The sequence below is a fragment of the Vipera berus genome, assembly GCF_964194415.1.
Source record: "Vipera berus genome assembly, chromosome: 2".
Lineage (NCBI taxonomy): Eukaryota > Metazoa > Chordata > Lepidosauria > Squamata > Viperidae > Vipera > Vipera berus.
Window position 1 is genome coordinate 2913440 of NC_138203.1, and position 8442 is coordinate 2921881.

At 44.0% G+C, this 8442-nt stretch overlaps 1 protein-coding gene across 3 annotated transcripts in view; it reads right to left on the reverse strand.

Moving 5' to 3' along the window:
* Nucleotides 1–8203, reverse strand: part of ARK2N (arkadia (RNF111) N-terminal like PKA signaling regulator 2N) — a 74580-nt gene extending 66377 nt beyond the window's left edge. For all 3 annotated transcript variants that reach the window (XR_014025290.1, XM_081319289.1, XM_081319288.1), the window contains exon 1: nucleotides 7767–8203. The gene's annotated coding sequence lies outside the window, so the exon portion shown is untranslated. The remainder of the gene's footprint in view (nucleotides 1–7766) is intronic.
* Nucleotides 8204–8442: the final 239 nt, after the last annotated feature.

Consider the following 8442-nt stretch of genomic DNA (forward strand, 5'->3'; position numbering starts at 1 on the left):
GAATCAGCATTGACTAGGAGTCTTTATTTCGTAACTTTGAAGGTATAAAATTAGGTAAGCTTAACTGTGCATGGCCATGTGCTACAGCTGCCAAAAAAGCCAACACGGTGCTAGGCTGCATTAACAGAGGGATAGAATCAAGATCACCTGAAGCGTTAATACAACTTTACAAGGCCTTGGTAAGGCCACACTTGGAATCCTGCATCCAGTTTAGGTCACCAGGATGTAAAAAAGATGTTGAGACTCTAAAAGAGTACAGAGAAGAGCAACAAGGATGATCAGAGGGCTGGAGGCTAAAACATATGAAGAACGGTTGCTGGAATTGGGTATATCTAGTTTAATGAAGAGAAGGGTGAGGGGTGACAGGATAGCAGCGTTACAATATCTCAGGGGCTGCCCCAAAGAAGAGGCAGTCAAGCTCTTCTCCAAAGCACCTGAAAGCAGGACAAGAAGCAACGGATGGAAACTAGTCAAGGAGAGAAGCAACCTGGAACTAAGGAGAAACTTCCTGACAGTTAGAACAATTAATCAGTGGAACCACCTGCCTCCAGAAGGGATGAATGCTCCATCACTAGAGGTTTTTAAGAAGAGACTGGACAGCCATTTGTATGAAATGGTATAGGATCTCCTGCTTGAGCAGGGGGTTGGACTAGAACAGGGGTCTTCAAACTTGGCCCTTTCATGACTTGTGGACTTCAACTCCCAGAGTTCCTCAGCCAGACACACTGGCTGAAGAATTCTGGGAGTTGAAGTCCACAAGTCATAAAAGGGCCACGTTTGAAGACCCCTGGACTAGAAGATCTCCAAGGTCCCTTCCAACTTTATTATTATTATTATTATTATTATTATTATTATTATTATTATTATTATTATTATTATTGTTGTTGTTGTTGTTGTTATTATTGCCACCTATAATGATGAAAAGTAGGCAAATGTTTACAGCAACACGGCACTTCAGCCTTCAAAGGCAGCATTCAGTTGATTTGAATAGTTTACAGTCAGCATAGAATTTATCAAACTTTCCTATTACGACTAATACACAGGGCTACAGCACTCATCTATGAGGCAGCCAATGAAAAGGACAACAACTGAAAATACAGGGAGATTCACCCAAGTTGACTACTTCTTCTCAAAAAGGAAAACAATATAGCACTCTTAGAAAATAGTCTGAGAACAAAAGTCCCGGAACGTAAAGGACAAAACTTTGTTCACAACTCTAAGCCAGGTTAACTTCCCTTTGCTATATATCTTCTGCAAGTCGCCAGGGCAAATTCAGTATATGAAGTAGCCAAGGGGGGGGGGGAAAGTACACTTATAAATTACCTGTACTCTGTAATTTAAAGGCTAGTAAAGTGGTTTGCTTTTGTGCTGGTACAGAAGGAAGGAGTATAGCCTTACTAATTAATCCCAGATCAATTGCACACAATTACCTCTTACCCATTTACTCAACGTACTGTGCAGCGTTTGTAATCCTACACAATTATTTCAATGGTGTTTTTTTTTACTACAAGAAATAAATAACTATGTTAGGTAAACCTATTTCACCCTGATTTGTTAGTCTATTTTTGAAAACGTGCTATAAATACACAGAGGATTATATTTCGTAGCAGTGAGACACATGGAAATCAGCAACTCGGCCTTTTAGTTGTATTGGCCCCAGGCTGGGAAGCAACACACAAAACAGTTGCTCACGCTGCCTTCTGAGAGATATTATTTAAAACAGGGTCTGTGTGTTTGTGTGTGTGTGTGTGTGTGTGTGTGTGTGTGTGTGTGTGTGTGAAGGAAATCATGTAGCAAGAAGATGAACTTGCAAATTTTGATGAAATGAATTATCCGCAGGTAGTCCTCGACTTACGTTCATTTACTTTTACTTTACTTTTATTAAATTTGTATACCGCCCTTCTCCCGAAGGACTCAGGGCGGTTAACAGGGCATATATAAATAACAATGCAAAAATTAAAAAGGAATTAAACAAGTGCCCAATTAAAAATTACAATAACAATAAAAGACCCATTAAAAACCCTAATGTTCCCCATCAGGCCAGACCAGCTAGTTCAAAGAAGGGGGTCTTCAGACCGCGCCGGAAGGAGCGAAGGTCCGATGCCATCCGGAGCTCAACCGGCAGTTGGTTCCATAGCGCCGGCAGTGAAAAAAGCGACTTATGACCATTTTTCACTGTTGCAACATCCCGCGGTCACGTGATTTATATTCATCCACTTGGCACAGCTGGTTCCAATTTATGACGGTCGCAGTGTCCCGGTGGGGGTGGGGGGTGGGGTCTTGTGTGATCCCCTTTTGCAACCTCTTGAGAAGCAAAGACAACGGGAAGCCAGATCTACTTAACAACCGTGTGACTCATTTAACAACCGCAGCGATTCGCTTAGCCAATGTGGCAAGAAAAGTCGTAAAATGGGGCAAAACTCACTTGACAAATTTCTCACTTAGCAACACATAAATCCTGGGTCCGACTGTAGTCATATGTTGAGGACTACCTGTATTATACAGCTGACATCTTTGGGGCATTTCCTGAACAAGCATCTTTATTTATTTATTTTTAAAAAATCAATATCTTATAGTGAAACCCAATATGGCAAATACAAAATGTCTAATTCTGACCCAGAGGAGCATTTACACGGGAGAGGACACAGGAGGAGGAAGAGTTGATGGTGGTGATCTGCTTTTTCAGTATAATCTCTTCCTCTAAATCCATTTCCCATTATCCTTGTTATGCACACAGCAATTAAAAACAGGAATCTCTTTCTATTGGCAAAGTTCAAGCTGCAGTTCAGGAATGTCACACGACTAGAAATTAAATGGTCAACCCTTTTTAAAGTAGAGGTAGTCCAGTTCATTTAGCAACTGTTCAAAGTTACGACGGCACTGGGGGGAAAAAAAGTGAAAAAGTGACTTAGGACCGTTTTTCGCACCATTTATGACCACTGGTTGTAGCATCCCCAGGGGATCACGTGATCAGAATTCAGTTGCCCGGCACCTGACTCATATTTATGACGCTGTGCAACCTTCCGGCAAGCAAAGTTAATGCGGGAAGCCAGATTCCACTTAACAGCCGTGTTGCTAAGGTAACAACTGCAGTGATTCTCTTAAGAACGGCGGCAAGAAAGGTCGTAAACTGGGGCAAATGTCTGAGTCGGTAACAGAAATTTTGGGCTCAGTTCTGGTCATAATTCGAGGACTACCCGTACAGATGCCGAATGCAGGTTACAATTAATTCCATCCAGTTAAACTCTGCTCAGAGAAAGAGAGAAGAAGAAAAGAGAAGTTATAGTCTTATCTATGGGACTTAAAAATGGCTGGATGGAAGAAAAATATAAAATTGGCTTATTGGATTATAGTTAAATAATGAATTGCTATGTCTGAAGCTTAATGGTCATCTTGACTGGATAGGGTTTTTTTATTTTATGGAAATGTTTCATTGGGCCAATGGATTATTTGCATTATCTACAGTATTTTTAGCGCATAAATAAGCCATTACTATTTCCTGTAATGCTTAATTCATTGTTTGCGTTCATTGTTAAATGGAATTAGACTTTTATTATTAAAGAGAGGAATGAGAGGGATTTATACTAAACTAGACAGAAAGGTAGATATGCTTATGTTGTTAGGCATGCCTTTTCATTTTTATCGGACCTCGGATGATTCACGAGGAGAGCTGAAGACTGATAGGTTAGTTCAGGGATAGGCAACCTCGGCTCTTTTATGACTCGTGGACTTCAACTCCCAGAATTCCTGAGCCAGCCTGGCTCAGCTTGGAATCCTCTCCGTTTTCCCTCAGCATGGCTGGCTCAGGAATTCTGGGAGTTGAAGTCCACGAGTCATAAAAGAGCCAAGGTTGCCTAGCCCTGGGTTAGTTTATACAACGTGGGGGGGGAGGTACGGAATGAAAATGCATTTGGGGATTATAATAAAGTGGGGGGGAAGAGGCTCTGCATTTTGTAGAGGATATTGTGGCCAAAAGGTAGCTTGGGGTGGAATCCAGACAACGGATAATTTTCTCGGGAGGAAAGACAATTCTGAGATCATCCCCATGTATTTTAAAGCAGGGGTGTCCCAAACTTGGCAACTTTAAGACTTGTAGACCACAACTCCCAGAATTCCTCAGTCAGCTAGAGTTGAAGTCCACAAGTCTTAAAAGTTGCCAGGTTTGGACAACCCCTGTTCTAAACAGCTGGCGGCGGGGGGGGGGGGGAGATGGTCTGTAATTCAACAGCAGAAACAGTTTTTTCCAGCTGCTTATGTTCAGCTGGAAATCACAGTTTCCACCATGCTCTGAGCCGTTAATATAGGAGGGTTTTTGAGGACTCAAAGCTTGTCCTAGCCTCACTTTTTAAGTCACCTTGAAGTTTAATTTTCTTTTTACTATTTCTTTAAGATTGAAAAGCTTTCAAAAGTTGTCACACTAGTATTTGCTGGGCGAGTTAATCTGTTTTAAAAGAAAACACTAAGTTTTTTTCTTTTTTTGGTAATATACAGCACAGGGGACTATAGTGTTTTAGCTCGTAAATACTAAGAATATGGATGAAACTGATTTATAGTTATAGTTATAGTTATAGTTTATTTGATTTATATACCGCCCTTCTCCTTGGTGGGACTCAGGGCGGTTCACAGGGCATACATAAGAAACACTATACAAAAATTAAAAAGAATTAAATCCATGCCCAATTAAAACAGAAGTACAGATTAAAAACAATTAAAAGCCCATAATCCCCCATCAGGCCAGACCAGCTAATTCGAACAGATGGGTCTTCAGGCCCCGACGGAAAGTTCGAAGGTCTGGTGCCATCCGGAGCTCCACCGGCAATTGATTCCATAAAGCCGGAGCCCCCACAGAGAAGGCCCTCCCCCTGGGGGCCACCAGTCGACATTCCCTGACTGGCGGCACCCTGAGGAGGCCCTCTCTGTGGGAACGCACAGGGCGGAGGGGAGTCGATGCCGGCAGCAGGTGGTCCCTGAGGTAACCCGGACCCATGCCATGTAGGGCCTTAAAGATCGTGACCAACACCTTGAACCTCACCCGAAAGACAACTGGTAACCAATGCAGCTCGCGGAGCAAAGGTGTAACATGGGAGTACCGGGAAACTCCCAAGACAACTCTCGCGGCCGCATTCTGTACCAGTTGGAGCCTCCGAGTGGTCTTCAAGGGAAGCCCCATGTAGAGAGCATTACAGTAGTCAAGGCGAGAGGTCACGAGCGCATGAGTGACTGTACACAGGGCATCCCGGTTCAGATAGGGCCGCAACTGGCGCACCAGGCGAACCTGGGCGAAAGCCCCCCTAGTCACGGCCACTATATGCTCTTCCAAAGTAAGCCGTGAATCTAGAAGGACTCCCAAGTTGCGAGCCCTATCCACGGGGGGTAAGAGCTCACCCCCCATAGAAAGAGATGGAACATTTGGAATGTCCCGGGATGCCGGAATGCACAGCCACTCAGTCTTGTCAGGGTTGAGCTGAAGTCTGTTCCTCCCCATCCAGACCCGAACCGCCTCCAGGCAACGGGACATCACGGCGAGGGCATCACTGGGGTGGTTTGGGGTCGAAAAGAAAAGTTGGGTATCATCGGCATACTGATGATACCCAACTCCAAAACCACGAATGATCTCACCCAGCGGTTTCATATAGATGTTGAACAGGAGAGGCGAGAGAACCGACCCCTGAGGAACTCCACAAACGAGAGACCTAGGGGCCGATCTCTGCCCCCCTGCCAACACCGACTCCGAGCGTCCCAGGAGATAGGAGGAGAACCACTGAAGAACTGTGCCTCCCACTCCCAATCCCCTGAGACGCCGCAGCAAGATACCATGGTCGATGGTATCGAAAGCCGCTGAGAGGTCTAATAGGACTAGGACAGAGGAATGTCCCCTATCCCGCGCCCTCCAGAGATCATTCACCAGAGCGACCAATGCCGTCTCCGTGCTGTACCCGGGCCTGAAACCCGATTGGTAGGGGTCCAGATAATCCGCTTCATCCAGGACCAGAGGGAGCTGATGCGCCACCACACTCTCAACAACCTTCGCAAGAAAGCGAAGGTTGGAGACTGGACGAAAGTTGTTCAAAACGGCTGGGTCCAGGGCAGGCTTCTTGAGGAGAGGTCTCACCACCGCCTCCTTCAAGACGGTGGGGAAATAACCCTATAGAAAGATGTGCAAGTCAACTAAAAATATCTTATCTTGTGGGAAAGGGGGTCTGTGTTTATAAATTGCTGGGAAGGCTTTGAAGGCCTCAGACCCATTAGGAAACTGCCAGATGGCCTTGTTAAAGAAAATTTACAACCTGTGAATTAGTTGACTATATTGCAAACAAAAAAATGTTGAAGAGAATCAGGCTGCTCTCAATGAAATTTAAAAGGATATCATAAAGTAAAGGACGCTAAAATTATAATCCATAAGAAAGAGATGGAGATACTGCATCTACAAACAACTGGAGGACTACTTAAAAACAATAAGAGATACCACAAAGTACGTCGTGGATTGTTTATTAAAATTAAAATATGACAGACTTTGCTAGAGAGGCAACCCTTCAAAGTACAACTGGAACTTGATAAAGATGACAAGGATTTTGAGAGATGATAACCCCCCCCCCCCAAAAAAAAACCCCAGAAGTTAATCATTTGATATATGGGACTTAAAAAGATTGCTGGGAAGAAGAAGGGGGGAAATGCAAAATTGGCTTGTTTGATAATGGTTAAAAAGACACATGTGAACTGGCAGGTCCTGCAGCCTGGGCCTACACTAGGCCTCCAGGGCCCCTTCCACTTCTGAGGCACACTTAAAGACTGCAACAGGGAGAGCAGGGATTAGAGTCGTAAATCAAGGATTAACTGTATATTATTCAGAGCCAGCAACTTGCACAGTGGTTATTTGATTTGGACTGAAATTTGCAACTTCAGATTCGCTTCAAGCGCATCTCAAACAATATATCCCCAATGGTGCAGGGAAAAATGAAAGAAGACCAGGTTGGTATCACGAATAGTTTTCTACAAACTTAAGAGAGAAAATCTGTACGGAACAGCACTTCTTCGTTCCTGTAATTTCCATCTAAGAGCATAGGAATAATATACCACCAGCAAACCACAGATCCAAACAGGACGCACAGGTTTGCTCCTGTCAGCTTAGTGATAAACCTGGATTTATTTAAAACTTGCCTAACTTAGCTTAGAGCAGGGGTAGGCAACCTTGGCTCTTTTATGACTTGCCCAGAATTCCTGAACTGGCCCTGCTGACTCAGGAATTCTGGGAGTTGAAGTCCACAAGTCATAAAAGGGCCAAGGGGGTTGCCTACCCGACTTATGAGCTTCATTATGGCTGCTCCAGATAAGAGAAATACAAATGGAGGAGGTGTGGGAAGTCAGCCCCCCCCAGAGAAGGAAATATTAAAAAGGCAGAAAAATGTATTTCCTCAAAGGATCTTAAAAGAGGCAGAAAAGCAGGCCCAGTTTTCTTAATAGCCCCAAGTCTCTCTCCCCCAAGCAGAAACCAACTCTGCAGATGTGATAATCTTGTCAGAAAGACCGGAGCCAGGAAACCGGGATTAGGAAGAAAGATCCCTAGAATCAACACCAAAAATCTAAGAGTCATCAGCCCCAGCCCCAGGGAAGCAGGATATGACCTTTGGGACATAATAGGATTAACCCACCACCATCAGAATACCAGAAAGGCACACTCAGACTAAGGTCAAAGTTCATGCCACAGAAACAACTCCAAACACAAAAGCCCAAGAAGGTATAAAAACCCACTCCCTACATGTGCTCACTCTTTTGTTGTTGTTGTTCCAGAGCCCTCTTCCTGCCTGGCTCTCCTCTTCAATAAACTGCAACCTTCTTTCTTAAGCAGTCGCCATGTTGTTTATTCCCGGCTTGGACTGAACCACGATGAAGACATTTCCTTCAACCGAGGTAAACCTCAAAGGGAACTCGAGAGGCCAAGTCTCTTCAGGTAGATGGGTGTATGATTTTAGACACAGGTGGTCCTCGACTTACAACTGCTTAGCGACCATTGGAAGTTACAACAGCCCTGAAAAAAGTGACTTATCGCCATTTTTCAAACTTGAAGGCTGTTGTAGCATCCCTATAGTCAAATAATCGAAATTCAGGCACTTGGCAATTGATTTTTTTTTTAATCCCATTTATATCCCGCCCTTCTCCGAAGACTCAGGGTGGCTTACAATCTAAAGCACAAATCAATGTGCTTAGCAATATTTATGATGGTCGCAGTGTGTCCCGGCGGGGAGGGTCATGTGATCACTTTTTGAGACCTCCTGACAAGCAGAGCCAATGGGAAAACAGATTCACTTAACAACTGTGTTATTAACTTAATTGCAGTGATACACTTAAGAACGGTTGCAAGAAAGTCGTAAAATGGGGCAAAACTCACTTAACAACTGTCTTGCTTAGCAACATAAATTTTGGGGGGCCATTGAGTCCTAACTT